The sequence below is a fragment of the Tetrao urogallus genome, assembly GCF_951394365.1.
Source record: "Tetrao urogallus genome assembly, chromosome: 3".
Classification (NCBI taxonomy): domain Eukaryota; kingdom Metazoa; phylum Chordata; class Aves; order Galliformes; family Phasianidae; genus Tetrao; species Tetrao urogallus.
Genome location: NC_136815.1, coordinates 70,092,281 through 70,100,288, shown reverse-complemented (window position 1 = coordinate 70,100,288; position 8,008 = coordinate 70,092,281).

Sequence of the window (8,008 nt, the reverse complement as noted above, 5' to 3'; positions counted from 1 at the left end):
TTCGTCTATGGCAGCAACATTGCAGCACCTGGGTAGTATGCTGATACTAAAAGACAATGCTGAGGAAACATCACTGAGGACATTCACAAACCATAACTGCTTAAAGCTCCAGAATCCAACTAGGCAACTTGATATTTTAAGTTGCAGCGTGTAAGCCAAATTTTTTTGCGCCTGCAAAAAACATCCATTGCTGTTATGTTACTGCAAACAAAAATCCCAATCTGCAAGCGTACAGGGAACCATTTAGCTTCACTTCCAACATTCACTGTAGCCCTGTGAATTCAAAAAGACTTTTCACCCAAATTATATCTGTTTAAGCGACATACCATAAAAACAGTATTCTTTTGCTACCCATTGTATCATAATAGTCTTTATCTGAATTCCTTTGCATCAGTAGCTATATCATCCTGCAGCTCCTCATGGCACGTGATTCTTGTCAGAGATGGTCACTGGGAGGAGGAGAAAATTAGTCTGTTTTGCTGTTGTGCTGGCAATTTCCAAGCTCTGCTTAGGTGTCCCAGAAAAATTCTATAGTATTTAGGGAAGACACTGAAGGTCACACAACATTATTGGTCCTTTATTTCACAACAAATCTTCTGTAAAATGGTACTTGAAACTTTAAAGAATCTGTTTTATGTACCTGTTACAAAACATCGGAGGGGCGTAAGAGATGTCTGCCACACTCCCATTCCATAAGCGCTTGTAGGGAAAGGAAGGCTAAAGTATTACCATTGTACTGATTATCTCTTCATAATGTTGCAGGTATGATTAAGTAGAGTTAGATTTTTATTCACACTGTTTTCCATTCGAAGAAGTCTATAAATTTTTCATTGCCTTTAGGCAATTCTGTAGCGAAACTTGTGAGCAGATTGATGTAAACAGCTAAGTTGTGGGTCGCACTGAATCAAGCAGTTGCAAGATATTTCTCCATAGTTTTTAATCCTCTATCCTTAAACTGTCACCTATGACAGTTTCTGGGTCTTTATACAATGATCAATATGAGTGAAGGCTGTGTAAAGTCACAAATATTTTAAAGGTTTTTTTTAAAAAAAAAACAACTTTATTTTTAATGTAAATTTCTTGTTTTGTCATCCAGAATTTGAATTGAACACTTAATTTAGCTTAATTGGTTTGATACATACATATATATGCTGCATTACTGTATAATTACTGTCTTTAAGGATCCTAAATCAAACAAATAACTTTTGTGTTTAGTTAATATAAATCAGTGCATTTTTATGGACTGTAATCTTCTGTTGACAGAGGATCTAGTCAAAATGTTTACTTCACACGGGTATCCTTGTGAGGGATTAAAATACATAGATTTGTCCATACATCTACCGTACACATCAGCTTCTGAAAAAGGGAGCTGCTTTCCCTCTGAGACTAGTTAGATGCATTTAGTTTATCTCTCTTTCAAATACCCCGTTTAAATTCTCTAATAACTAAATTCAACACATAAATAAGGCATGTATATTAATTGGCAGAACACAAAGCCCAGGATAAGCTGGAACATACTCTGTTCTTAGGCAAAACAAAAGGAGAGTTGAGGGTTATTTGGAAATCCTATTATGTATACTAGCTGTACTTAAAATCGGTCCTTTTCTTGGTCTGGATTTCTATTTGGAGAATTCCTCTCTGTAATTGGTAAATTACAGAAGTATTGTTTTAGAAGTGACACCTCCTTTACCTCACAAATGAAATGTTTTCTAAGAGGTTCATAGCAACAAACACCTCTTGCTGACTAGGGAACTTCTGGAAGCTGATCACTGGCTTAAGGAATATTGATGGGATTGCATATTTATAATATTTCTTTCTAAAGCAGGTTCTTGCCAGCCAGTTATTTTCCACATAGAGCTATCATCTCTTCTACTTCCTTTTTAGTTTTCCTGCACCAATTCCCTTGCCTATTCTCACTTTCTCAGTTCATGGTCTGACATCCTGCTGCTGAACACCACGTTATCCAAAGATTTATTTTACAAACTGCAACACAAAAGATTATTGGAGAGGTGTCCATGTATTTTTTTTTTTTTCAGCCAATAGATGAGTCTGGAAATGGTTATATTGTTCATATGTAGAGCCCAAGTGAATAAAAACTCAACAGGACTGAACAAAATCAAGCCAATTCTTGCCTCATCTACACTACTCTTTACAGGAACACTTTTTTTCCTGCATCTCTTGCACTGCTACGTCTTTCTCCTAAATGCATAACCTTCTATGCAGTTTCTTCTCAAAATTCTTCTTAGCCTTGTCCTTTATTTCTTGTGTTTTGCCCTTCGCTATTTCCTCTTCTATCTAAATCATTTTCTTCTAAATTCAGAATTGAATTTAGCTGGTCTTCTAGTCTCATTACAGACAATGAGGTAATGTTTCGTACTCACAAGTACAAACAGCCAAAAAATGAGTTTTTGTTTTAGTGCATTTTATTTTCTAATGTTTCGATACCATTGGGTGGATTGCGTGGGTTCTTATTAATGCTTTGCCTACAGAGGGCTGTTTTAACCCTCCTCTTTTTTTTTATAGTAAAACCGGAAACGTGTGTAACTCTTTTTTCCAAGTGCAGCATGATTTATTTTATTTGTGAATGACATTTTGTGACTTTGTTTTGTTTTGTTTTTAATGAGTCATACAATTACACTGTTGATTGATTACTAGGCTTGGGAATATTTTGGATTTCTAACAGGACTCTTCTTCCCACAGCTTTCCTTTTTTTTTTTCCTCAATCCCATTCCACCATAAAATATCTAATTTCATATAAATGTTAAAATTGGTTGCTAGACAACCTGTAGGAATCAATTCTAAAAATGTACAAGTGGCTCTTTAGGGGGTTCCTAGAACGCCAAAAGATTATTCAGTTAGAAGATGAGGAAAGTAGCTTTGCATTATTTATGTCTGGTATTTTGTTACAGCAGCTTCAGTCGATGAATTAGTGTCTAGTTTGGACCTAGCCCAGGTGAACTGACTTGTAAGACCATTCAGTACAACAAAATCTAATGCAATACAATGTATATAAAGAAAGATTTACTGTAATAGGAGAGAAAATCTTTCTTTAGAAAGAAGTCCCTTGTGCCAACACAGTTACTAAAACTGCACATTTGAAATGCAATTATATCGAAATATACTGCAAATTCTATGAGTAAAAAGGAAAAAAAAAAAAAAAATAGTGTGGTTACTTACCAGTGCTATAGCTATCAATACTGTGAACTATTACCACTGTTATGATTAAACAGCTCCATAATTAAGTAATCCATGTAAGGAAAAATTTACATGTTTCGGAGAATGAGAAAAAAAAAAAGGAAAAGCATTTAATTGAAATTTGGATACAAGAACTAGAATATTGGGTAAGGATGTATAAGGAGTTAATGCTCTGCTACACAACACAGAAAACAAGAAATAAATAGTGTTGAGATCTGATTCGTCATGCCCTCAAGCCTTAAAATTAAAGACATTGTTGACAGTGCAACATAGTCTATAACACAGCAAAACCAATTGCAATAGAAAAGCTTAGCTACAATAGAGCTGTTAATATTTATTGGATAAAGTGTACTTTAAAGGTACTGTTGCTTTGATTTCCTCTCTCTACACTGGCTATATGGACCCCATTGGCCAGAGGATCATAGAAACATAGAACTGTATAATCAGCAAGTTTGGAAAAGACCTTCAAGATCATCTAGTCCAACCATCCACCTACCACTAACCCATGTCCTTCAATACAACATTTCTTGAACACCTCCAGGGACAGTGATTTAACCACCTGTGCCCTGGGCAGCCCACTCCAGAACCTAACCACTCTTTTCTCTAATGTCCAACCTGAACCCTACTGCAACTTGAGGTCATACCCACTAGTCCTATCAAGGGATGTTTATCATGGTAGGAGAATTTGGTTGTTTTTGTAAGTAGTCGAAAAGTTTTGACCTGAAGTGCACAAGTTCAAAAACAAACAGCAACAACAACAAATAAAAACAGAACAACTTCATTTCAGTTCTTCAAACCTAACCTGGCACACTCAAATACAGACTTTGGGTGTGCAGATGCAAAGTGCATATGCCTCAATGACTCTTTTCTGGGTATCTCCAAACTGTTTACTAGCCAAAAAGGCTGATTGCATGTGATCTCTAATCAGAGGTACAAAGGATCAGAGCATGATCAGGTGACATCAGAAATGTGAACAAATAAGATCGTAGAGAGCATTCTAAATCAGAGCTGACATTATATATCTCTGTAATAGCTGGGTTAAGTCTTTGGGATAGAAAAGGAATGAAATGCATGGTTTATGTTTCTTCTTCTGTACGCCATAGTTATCTCAGCCTGTGTGACCAGGTCAGTATTTGCTCTTTTCATTGGTTGTAGGAGCGGTAAGTTTAAGTAATCAGCCACCGGCCCTCAGCAAAAAAAAGCACTGTTTACTCAGGGCAGTTACATTATAATGAAAATAAAATGGAAATGCCTGTCTTGCTGAGATGTCTATTCTTATCCCAAAGGAAATAGAAATCTAAATGTCTTATCTGTGGCTGCTCACTCAACTTGTGCCCTAGTTTTGGCTAACACACAGCTCATGCTGAAGCCCAGTGTATGCTTGGGGCAATGCCATTAGGTCAAAGCTAGACCAGCATGTAGAGAAGACACGGACAGGATACAGTGGTAAAGATCACTATGCAGCTGCTAGTACCTGCAGCTTACTGTCTCCTGAAACCATTGGTCTCCTGTATCCTTGCATGTTCATTGCCTGGCAACTTCTTCAGAATCCATTGAATAAGATACTATTAACATGTTAGTTGACCCAAAAATCTTTTGAGCAGATCTAACTGTAGCAGGACTGATGAGGCCTTCCTGTGGTGGTGCAGAGGACACTTGAAGCATGACTGGTGAGGAAGGATGAGCACTTGCCCTTGGCAAAATAATTGCATTGCTCATGGACATGAGTTACAAGCTGGGGAAGCTGTGAGTTAGACATGTCATGAATTACTGAAGTGATAAGTTACTGTACTCATGTCAGACTAGCCTATACAAAGGGGACCGAATCCTTGATTGGACATGTTTGTTTGTGAGATTGTTTTCTTAATGACTACATAAAGTAGTCATTAATTTACAGAGCACATTTTCTTGTAAATTTGAGATAATCAAACTAACTATGATACCTTCCCTTAGCACTTGTATTTGCTACAGTCCCAGCCAGGCCAGTCAATTGCAAACTGTTTATACTTTTCAGTCTAGGACTGCCCATTTTAGATATTTAAATTCTTCTTTTCATTTTTGCTTGTCTGGATAGTTCTGTCTGTTTCAGTGGTTCCTTCTGGGGAAGATAAGATTTGGACAATAAAACTTTTTTCTACTTGATCATGCTTTTGTTTTTTTTTTCTTTTTTTACTAGTAGCATTGTTGTGAACAATGTTATCATAAACTGAGCCACAAACATATTCTGACCTACAGAATTGATTAGATTATTAGTTCAGACTATTCTATATAATTGTATGATTCTCTCTATTTTGCTAGTTAATATTCAACATTCTGCAGTTTATTATCTGCAGTGGGATGATGGGAAGATTTTTCTGAGAGTGAGGTATTAATACATTCTCTAGCTCCTGAAGTTTAAAAATATATTGATAATGCCTTCTTCTTTCCCTCTATTACGCAACATTTGCTCCAGTACTCATCAAAATTCCAAGGAAAAAATAATGAAAACTAATCTGATCTTCAAATCAAGATTAAAATTAAACTTTGATTGCTAAATGAATTTATTCCCAGTTTGAACTTTAATACAAAGACTCCTACAAATTTAAGTGAAAATACAAGGGAGTTTTCTCAGAGTAATACCTGATGGTCTCTGTGACAGTGTCCGCAATGCAATTAAATAATTGAACTGTTGTAACATACACTGTAAGCAATGATTTCCCTGGGATAATTGATGTTTGAACAGAAGCAAAAACAAATGCAGAATCAAGCAAGAGTATGTGACATAATTAAGATAGACTTAGCATTTGCTCTCCGCTCCGTGGACCTCGGAGTCCTGGTGGACAACAGGCTGGCCATAAGCCAGCAGTGTGCCCTGGTGGCCAAGAAGGCCAATGGGATCCTGGGGTGTATGGCCTGCAAGTCAAGGGAGGTGATCCTCCCCCTCTGCTCTGCCCTGGTCAGGCCTCAACTGGAGTACTGTATCCAGTTCTGGGCTCCCTGGTACAAGACAGACAAGGATTTCCTGGAAGGAGTCCAGCAAAGGGCAACAAAGATGACAAAGAGCCTGAAGCGCCTCTCTTATGAGGAAAGGCTGAGTGACACAGGTCTGTTCAGCCTTGAGAAAAGAAGACTTAGAGGTGACTTAGAGGTGATCTTATTAATGTTTATAAATATCTTAAGTGTGGGAGTCAAAGACACATGGCCAACCTCTTTTCAGTGGTCTGTGGAGACAGGACAAGGGGAAACGGCCTTAAAATAGACCATAGGAAGTTCTGCACGAATATACAAAGGAAATTCTGCACAGTGAGGGTGATGGAGCACTGAAATAGACTGCCCAGGGAGGCTGTGGATTCTCCTTCTATGGAGATATTCAAGACCTGCCTGGATGCCTACCTTCTGTAGAAGCCTTTGCATCAGTATTGGACTCAATGACCTCTGGAGGTCCCTTCTAATGCCTACAATTCTGTGATTCTGTATCTGTCTCTTTCTCTCTCTCTATATATATAAAGAAAAAGCTTAATTAATATCTAAGACTGCTAGTTAACAAGACTCAACTACAGTCGCTTTCCAGAAGACTTTCAGCTTTTCATAGCTCTCTATTTTTTTACTGTTTGTTTACTTGTTTTTTATTAGTGTTATTTTTTTCCCTTCTTCTAATAATTTTGGATGAGATAAGCCAGAATTAACAGCTGTTCTGAGGAATCCATATGTAATTCACCAATGTGTAGAACCAAACAAAGGAATTTAGCCAAGATGTTGTCTGATGAGGATTTTTTTTTAATAAGCTGGTTGGAATTTTATTTATAGGTTTAGTTTGGAATCATTTTATTTTATGTCTCACCTAATGACTTCTTAGAAGAGTTTATACTAAAAATGAAATTGAAAGATAAAGCACTTTACCACACATCACATTTATTATTGTTGAGGCACCTCACAGTCCTGTCCAGTGTATAGATTACTGTTTTTATCAGCAGGACCAGTGATGATCTGCATTGTGGTTTCTTTTAGGTTTGTTTTTTTTTGGTAATAAATAGACCAAATCACTGCTTTTGTACATAGTTATAGGAACTGCACAACAGTTTCAACAGTGTTGGATTTGGTGTGTGAAGAATATCACCAGATGAGAATATTAGCAGAGGATAAGACTCTCTTATTAGAAAAGAATTTAAGTATCCAAAATTGTTAATATACAAGTCCAAAGTTTTATTTGTTTCAAAACCCTATTGAATTGTTGTTAATCACAGAAAAAAACTTTCATGGGTATATATCATCATTTATGTGTTCATTTGATTTGACAGTTCAGAAACTTTTTCTTATGGTAGACTGCACAGTTAATGAACTTCACTGCGTGTGTAATAAAACACCTCAGGTACATGTGGCTGAACTGTTCAGGATCTATATCATACTTAAGTATGAATGAATGACAAAGAGCAAACGGATAAACACATGAAAGAAAAGTAGTTCCTCATGCAGAAAACTGTCAGATTTCCTTTTCTAAGTGCATAACTCTTGTATTAATGATTTATTTGTGTCTGATCTCAGACCAAAAGACCTTAGATTATCTGCACAATGGCAAAGCTTTCATATGATTGCTGGAAAATAGCTCCAGAAAAAAAGAACCAGAATAGCCATATAGTTAAAGAATACATAGGAAAAAGGATGTGTAGGCTTACATTCTCACTTAGAGAAAATGTTTGAGTTTTAACAATCTGCACCCACAAGATCGGCATAAGTAACATTTGATGGCATTAGAAATCAGTGTAATTGAGAGACCTCTTTCATTCTTTGAACAAAATGACGTATGTGAGTCAACCCTAATGGTGCTCTAATATCT